Source organism: Cervus canadensis, chromosome 1, assembly GCF_019320065.1.
Source record: "Cervus canadensis isolate Bull #8, Minnesota chromosome 1, ASM1932006v1, whole genome shotgun sequence".
NCBI lineage: Eukaryota > Metazoa > Chordata > Mammalia > Artiodactyla > Cervidae > Cervus > Cervus canadensis.
The window spans coordinates 72896345-72905417 of NC_057386.1; positions in this window are offsets into that span (position 1 = coordinate 72896345).

Here is a 9073-nt window from a genome sequence, read left to right on the forward strand (position 1 = left end):
AAAAAAAATAATACATAAAACAGAAGCAATATTATAACAAATTCAATAAAGGCTTCTTTTTTAAAAAATGAGAAGAAAAGAAGACCAAGAATAGACACAGAAAACACAAAATTTTAATGGCAATCAAATAAAGATGAACCTGTGAAAAAGAACTAATAGTGGGTAGTCACAGGGTAAGGGGAGAATAGATTAGAAAGTGATGTCCTAGAAAACAAAGGAGCATTTCCATAATGATTCACAGCATTAAATAAGTTAGATCAAGATCGGCAAAGTCACTAAAACAGTCAAACTGCCAGAGAGAGGCATAGTGGAGGCTAAGATTTCAGTGGATTAAGGAAAGAATAGGGAGGAGAAATGAAATGCACTAATTCATTTTAAAAACTTGGGAGGGAAAAGAAGGCTACAGATGGAGCTGAGCTCAAGAGAGATGCAGGATTGATGTACATTTTTAACACATAAGAGACTGCAGAATTCCTGCTAGGAGGAAGGAGGGAACATTACTGATGGAGCTTCAGTGATGCAGGCGATAGAAGAGAAAAGTGATGGTTTGGAGAGGAAAGATTCAGAGAAGAGAGAGTTTAGATTTTAGACGATATACAGGAGAATCATCACATCCTGTGAGATAAGAGGAGAGGAGAGGAGAGGAGAGGGGTAAGGGAGTTTTAAGTGAAGGTTTCTGATTTATAATAGGGAGAAAAGTTGACTGGGAGAGTTCTAGCTTGATGGCCTTAGTTTTCTCTATTGAGAGTAGAAGGAACAGGGATTGGAAAGCTGAAAAGAGAGGTTAAAGTTGGTAATGACAGCTCTCTGTAGAATCAAAGAGGTCATCGAAGTTGACCTCTATACCTTTTTTTTTTCCATTTATTTTTATTAGTTGGAGGCTAATTACTTTACAATATTGTAGTGGTTTTTGCCATACATTGACATGAATCAGCCATCTATGCCTTTATTGAATTTATTTTTCATAAAAAATATGAGAGAATTTGAGAGCAAGTAGTTTTAAAAGCTACCCAATAAAAACCAATGAGAACCTACTGTGGGGCTCAGGGAATCAAACTCAGGGCTCTGTGGTAACCTAAATAGGAAGGAAATCCAAAGAAGAGGGCATGTGTGTATATGTACAGCTGTTTCACTTTGCTCTACAGTAGAAACTAACGGAGCACTGCAAAGCAAATATGCGCCAATAAAAATTAATTTAAAAATAGATTAATCCACTGCATACTATGTTAATATGGTGGTTTAGTCACTAAGTCAAGTCTGATTCTTGCAACCCCATGGACTATAGACTGCCAGCCTCCTCTGTCCATGGGATTCTCCAGACAAGAATACTGGAATGGGTTGCCATTTCCTTCTCCGGAGATCTTCCCGACCCAGGGATCGCATGCAGGTCTCCTGTGCTGCAGGCAGACTCTTCATTGACTGAGCAACCAGGGAACCCCACATACTGAGATTCTGTTTCCTCTTTTGTAAAATGGGAATAATAATTTAGTACCTGTCTCATTAGTGCTGTTATAAGAATTAAGTGAGATAGTATAATATCTAAAAACCTCTAAGTGTATATAGTAGGTACACAGTAGGCAATAATTTGTTTTTTTTCTTCCTAGTAGGGTAATATCTGGATATTTTATTATTGGTGGTGTTGGAGTAACTTTTATCTATTTATTTATATTGCTATATTTATATTTTAAAAGTTACTCCAACACCACCAATAATAAAATATCCAAATATTACCCTACTAAGAAGAAAAAACAAATCAATGTCTACTGTGTACCTACTACACACTTAGAGATTTTTATATAGTGTATTAGCTCATTTAATCCTTATAACAACACTAATGAGATAGGTAGTAAGTTATTATTCCCATTTTATAAAAGAGGAAACAGAATTTCAGAGCCATTAATATCAGACCACAGCTGATCAGGTTAAAAAGCATTGCAGGCTGCAAAGTTGGTGACACTTGTTATTCTGTGCAAGCAACTGGTGAAACTGTCACCTACAGTGTTTTAGACAGCATGCCCCTCATACCCATGCAAACTGTGTGTTCTATGAGAAGAGGTTAGGAAAAGCCGGGAGGCCAGTGTGTGGTTTGTTGTTTCTAGAAAGACACTGTGAAAGGGAGAAGACCTCTGGCAAGAATTAACCAGTTTATGAGCAGATGTAGAAGGAAACACAGCTATCCTAAGGACTGCTCTTGATAGGTGACCTGATAATATAGTCAGTTTAGTGTCTTGCAGGGTTGGGAAATCCATCTGTATCTGGTCCCCAAATAACAGGAGATAAGATCACCACATGGTCAAGGGGAGCTGATTTTGCTATGAAGATCAGATTGCTATAGGACTTCTTTGGTGATCCAGTGGTTAAGAACTTGCCCTCCAATGCAAAGGACTCAGGTTCGATCCCTGGTTGGGGAACTAAGATCCCGCATGCTGCTGGGCAGCTAAACCCACAGAGCACAACTAGAGAAGCCTGCATACCACAGCTACTGAGATTGGGCAATCTAGAGCCCGAGCTCTGAAACAAGAGAAGTCCAAGCACCACAGTGAAGGTCCAGTGCAGCCAAAATGCTTAGAAAAGAAAAAGGAAGACCAGATTATTGTCTTTGCACACAAGCTTATTGGTTCAGATGCCCTCAAGGGCTGTGTGTGTGTGTGTGTTAGTCGCTCAGTAGTGTCTGACTCTTTGGGACTATAGCCCTCCAGGCTCCTCTGTGCATGGAATTCTCCAGGCAAAAATACTGGAGTGGGTAGCCATTCCCTTCTCCAGGGGATCCCCCCAGCCCAGGGACTGAACCCGTGTCTCCTGCAATGCAGGAAGATTCTCTACCATCTAAGCCACCAGAAAAGCCCACCCTCAAGGTGGTCTCCATTTATTTGGGGGAAATGGAAATTATCTGAACAGAAGCCAGTAAATTTTTTAGAAAGATGAGATTTAGAATATGTAAAATCTATGAATAGAAGGGAATTTTATATGCTGTTCCTTTGACATGAAAATGACTGGAAGCAAATAGCCCATAAGATTATTAAATCTTACTGCAATTGTATTGTCAAGAAAACAGCAAGCTTGGCTAAAGAAAAACCTGAAACTATTTGGCCTTCAAATAGTAAAGCTACACACATCCCTAAATCTGCATCAGGGAAAGAAATGAACAGGCTACAGAAGTTCTGTATCTCTTTTATAGGGCATATTCTCCAGCATCTTCATCAGATATGTGTGCGGGGGACGATAGAAAATGAAGAAACATGCAGAGTGGAGAGCTGGGGAATGGGGGAAATAGATATTGGTGTCCATCCAGAGAGAAGAACCAGTCAGTCTAACCCGAGAATTAACTCCACAGCCAGGTCAAGCCCTCTTCATCATGATTTCCTCTTACTGTGGATCGTTAATTACCATGTGTTTCCTCTTCTTGCTTTTCTAAATGGTTGTTTTTTACCATAGTTTTTCTCTAAATGAGGAAAGAAGGATGCTGGGGAGAAAACCCAAGGCGCTTGTCCTGTTCTGCCAGATATACCAGGAAAGCCACATCGTGGTCAGTCCTTCCCATACCTGGGGTTGTATTTTCAGCAAGCAACCTGAAGGGATGAAGTAATCTCTCCCTCCAGAGGAGGAGCGGCTAGCTGTAAAAAGGGTGGATTCCCCAAACTCAGGGTTCCTCAACTGCGACAGAAACCCATTGCATTTGCCTTCTGGCACCCTGGGGCCCACCTGGACCCTTCTGAGTCACTCTCTAGGACTTAGAGAGCCAGGGAACCAATGTAAACTTGCTGCTCCTGCTCTTCTATGAGTTATAAAATTCTTTATTTCACACCCAGCATCCATGAAACAGCAACAGGCTGACTGAAGTGTCTTCAGGAGGGTCAAACCAAACCCCAGAGCTGACAGCTATGTGGTGAGATCTTAATGGGATATGGAAAGAAGTGTGTGTAGTTTGAATGTGGGCAGAATGTGTAATATAAATGACCACACAAAAATGTGAATGTACTTAATGTCACTGAATTGGACACTCAAAAATACTTAAAATGGTAAATTTTATGTTTTATTTTACTACAATAAACACACACACACAAACACAGCCAAAGAGCAGAGTATAGTAGTTTTAAAAATATGATTATACATTTATTGACCATTTTCACTTCCGAAGGGAAAGCCAGATTCCCCTTCCTTTTAGTGTGGGCTGGACTTAGTAACTTGTTTTAATGAACATAACATGGTGGACATGATGGTGTGTGACATTCAAGGCTAGGTCACTAAAGGTGTTGAACTTCCTCCTTGTTATCTCTTGGATCACTCACGCAGGGGGAGCAGCTGCCAGGTCATAAAGACAATCAGACAGCCTTGTGGGGATGCCCATGTGGCAAAAAATGTTAGACCTACCAAGAGCCAAATGAGCGAGTCATCTTGGAAGTCAATTCCTCAATCAGGCCTTCACATCAGTGCAACCCTGGCCAAGGTCTTGACAACTCATGAGAGACTCTGACCCAGAACCTTCCATCAAAGCCCCTCCTGAATTCTTGGACCACAAAAATTGTGAGATAATAGATGTTTGGTGCTTTAAACTGCTACATTTTCAAGCAATTTGTATGTAGTAATAGATGATGGTTACAGATGGGAGGCTGGATATGAATAACTCATGTATTTACTCTTTAGATCACCAGAGCACAAAGACCCACATTTGAAACTAATGGAAACTACTATGTACCACTTAGAGTTCCTAGACTCTGAGCTGGAAGAGGAAACCTGATGGAAACTTGGATTATTGCACTTAGCAGGAGGGTGTTGGTATTCTACAGTGAAAATAGTTGTGTGGATTAATACTTAGGTAGTCAGAAGAGCTACTTGTATCTATTTTCTTTTTCTTCCTTTTAGTAATAGGAGGTGGTCATAGGTATACCATCTTAAGATACTTCTCACTGTTCATTTTCCACATAACCAGGTTCAAATTGATGAGATAGGGGAGGAAGTGCTGTGTGCAACCTTAATTTAAAAACTTCTTGCTTTGAACCCTCTTTTTCCCCTTCCTGAGGTCAGAAGGATGTACAGAGAGGTAAATCAGCCTAAAATACTTGGACAAGGATAAGATGGTTGGGTGGCATCACTGACTCAATGGACATGAGCTTGAGTAAACTCCAGGAGATAGTGAATGACAGGGAAGCCTGGTGTGCTGTAGTTCCTGGGGTAGCAAAGATTTGGATGCAACTTAGCGACTGAACAACAAAGGCTAAGCTATAGTGGATGGCAATAAGCTGAGAGAATGTTTCTAAAGAGCTTGGCTGTGAATGGATCTCTTCTGTTTTTCTTACTAAGATGGATACAGATGGAAGACATGGGTCAGTTCTACTTGGACATTTTTTAAAGCTCAAAGGAAAAGATCTCATGAACAAATAGCTGAAAAAGAAGATATTTTTGTGTAGGTTAGGGTTAGACTTAACTGCTGTAACAAACAGATCCTGATATTCAGCATTTTACACAATAAGAGTTTATTTCCTGTTCCCCTAACAATCTGATCTCTGGGTATTTCTAGTCAGGTAGATTTCCCCCCTGCAGTGTCAGGGACAATGAGTCCTTTTCATCTTATGTTCTCTTCTTCAACACTAGGTTTCCAAGGTCACCGTGGGGGTCATTTCCATTCCTGCCACCTGGAAGTGGAAAGAGCTTCCAGGTTGTGTTCAACACAACCTAAAAGAAGGTTGTGTTTCAGAAATTTCAGGGTCTCAGCCAGGACTCAGCACATCTAGCTTCTGTTCACTTTCCATTGACAGAATTGAGTCATGGGGCCACACAACTGCAAGGAAAGCTGGGGAAATGGCCATTCAAAATGCCTGGGTGGGAGCGGACAAGCTTGGCAGCCTCTTCTACAAATTGAGCATGGAATAAAGAAACTTTATTAAAACCCAATAGACTTGTATCCTGGAATCTAGATCTTTTATTCTCTAGTATAAAGCATTTGCACTGCAATCATCAATGCACAATCATTTGTGCATTATTTTTCTAGGATACATAACTAGGAGAGGAATTGAAATGTTGTAGGATATATGAATTTCAGCAGATTATGAAGTATGATTTTCTAAACTGGTTTTACCAATTTATGCTCCCAGATGCAATGTTTTAAGAAATCCTGTAGCTCCAAACCTTCCTCAATACCTCTGGTTGTCAGACTTTTTCATTGTTAACCTGGTAGATCCTTAAAATATCAAAATACACATGATTTTTCAATTTCCTTATTACTAGTGAAAAAGTTGGAAAGTCTTTTTATATGTTACTGCTTATTTGGAGTTAGGTTCTCATAAAAGGGCTACTCAAGTCCTTTGCCAACTTCTCTACCAGGATATCTTTTTATCTTATCAACTTATGAGTACTTTCTATTTATTCTGGATACTAGTTCTTTGTCAGCTATATGTGTTGTATTTAGCTTAATCTATTCTACAGCTTGGTTTTTCTTTTTATAGAGATTTCTTATGTGTATAGAAGTTCTTAATATTGCTTACTGCTGCTGCTGCTGCTGCTGCTAAGTTGCTTCAGTCGTGTCCAACTCTGTGCGACCCCATAGACAGAAGCCCACCAGGCTCCCCTGTCCCTGGGATTCTCCAGGCAAGAACACTGGAGTGGGTTGCCATTTCCTTCTCCAATGCATGAAAGTGAAAAGTGAAAGTGAAGTCGCTCAGTCGTGTCCGACTCTTAGTCATCCCATGGACTGCAGCCTCCCAGACTCCTCCATCCATGGGATTTTCCAGGCAAGAGTACTGGAGTGGGGTGCCATTGCCTTCTCCGAATATTGCTTACTAGAATATATCAATAATTTCCTTTGTGGGTAATGATTTTTATATCATGTCTGAGGAAACCTTACCTACAGCAAGGTCACAAAGATATATTCTTATAATTTTTTCAAAAAGCTTTATGGTTTTGCCATTTACATTTAGGACTTTAAATGTAGCCCCCATGGTCCTCTTCCCTAGGGAGGGTTGCTGGTGACCATGATCTTATTGGGAAGTGGTTGCATAATTGTCCATTCACAGTTAAATTATTTAGGCATTGGAGTACCAAGAGATGTCACTATGGATCCCTTAAATCCAAGCACAATCAATCCTTTCTGCCCTTATCATGTAATAGCAATTATACCTTCTCATGATGGACTAAATCTCGATTGCCTGTTGATCTAACAGTGGAGAGGCCCCAAGTATGACCAGGCCACCACTGGGGGTTTAGCCTTGGTTGCATTTTTACTGAGTCCCCCCTCTGGGAAGCAGACCTCTCCACCCACAGAACCTAAGCAAACCAGAAGCAGAAGCCAACCCCCCACCCCAAGGGAGTCACAGAGAATGACGGCTGGCGGGGCCACCCAAGCTGCATACCAACCACCACTCGGTGATTTTGTTTCTTATCTTGGCAGTTTCAGGGCCACGAGGGGAAGGGTTCATTTTAAGAGCTTCCACTCAGCCTTCTCCTATAATGATAGTTTTTATTTCGTAAGTTGATAAATCAAAAATGAGAATTCTTCCAACTGCTAAGTACGTCTGTCTCACGGCTAATCACCAGAGCCAGGAATGTGTCTATCAGCTGACCCCTACATGCCTCTGCTCGAACACAGGGGTCATGATGATAGTTTGGGTCCCTAGGTGTCAATGTTAGCTCAGACTCTGTATCCAAGCACCCTCAAAACAGCTAGTGTACTGTGCACCTAAGTGCACTTATATTAAGTGGCCATAGATCCCTTTGGGGAGTCACCAGGGGGATGGCTACTGTACACATTTGCTGTGCTATTACAAAGTCCTTTCCCAAGAGCATGCACCATGAGCTTTGTGTCTAAGAACTGGCTCATTTATGAAAACCCCCTGGAGTGCCCAACATCTGACTTGACGCTCATCTGTTCTGATATCTTCTGATTATATATAGTAAGTCATACTCTCTTCAGATGTCCTTATGAATGTAATGATCTATTAGTCATCAACATGCATCTCTATGTTCTTGGTTGCCATTCTGACCCTGCTCCAATTATTTATTTCTGTTTTGCCTCTGATAATTCAGTGCTATCATCTGACCTATTCTGTTCTGAAATCCTGTCATTTCCATTACACTAGCAAGTCACATGCCATCACAGAAAATCTTACAAAAAGCCATTAGTATAGCAACAGCCATTAGTAAGGCTCTAAATGACACCAGTAATATAATGATACCACTTTAGTGAAGGCAGTGTCCTCTGGACCCTCCTAAAGAATATCATCTGGAGATTCTCAGATGTATCTTATTGAATAAATTCATTCAAAAATTCATATTTCTCTGAGCCATTCCTCAACATTTAATGTAGGCTATTTTTTATCCCAAAGTTAGGCGTCATCCTAGCAGTACAAGGATGGCTCCAGGAGCCCCTCCTTGAGCATTATAATCTAAGCCATTCAGTTCAGCTCAGCTCATTCACTCAGTCATGTCCAACTCTCTGTGACCCCATGAACCACAGCACACCAGGCCTCCCTGTCCATCACCAACTCCCGGAGTCCACCCAAACCCATGTCCATTGAGTCGGTAATACCAACCAACCATCTCATCCTCTGTGGTCCCCTTCTCCTCCTGCCCTCAATCTTTCCCAGCATCAGGGTCTTTTCGAATGAGTCAACTCTTTGCATCAGGTGGGCAAAGTATTGGAGTTTCAGCTTCAGCATCAGTCCTTCCAATGAATATTCAGCACTGATTTCCTTTAGGATGGACTGGTTGGATCTCCTTGCAGTCCAAGAGACTCTCAAGAGTCTTTTCCAACACCACAGTTCAAAAGCATCAATTCTTTGGTGCTCAGCTTTCTTTATAGTCCAACTCTCACATCCATACATGACCACTGGAAAAACCATAGCCTTGACTGGATGGACCTTTGTTGACAAAGTAATGTCTCTGCTTTTTAATATGCTGTCTAGGTTGGTCATAACTTTCCTTCCAAGGAGTAAGAGTCTTTTAATTTCATGGCTGCAATTACCATCTGCAGTGATTTTAGAGCCCAGAAAAAAAAGTCAGCCACTGTTTGCACTATTTCCCCATCTATTCACCATGAAGTGATGGGACCAGATGCCATGATCTTAGTTTTCTGAAAGTT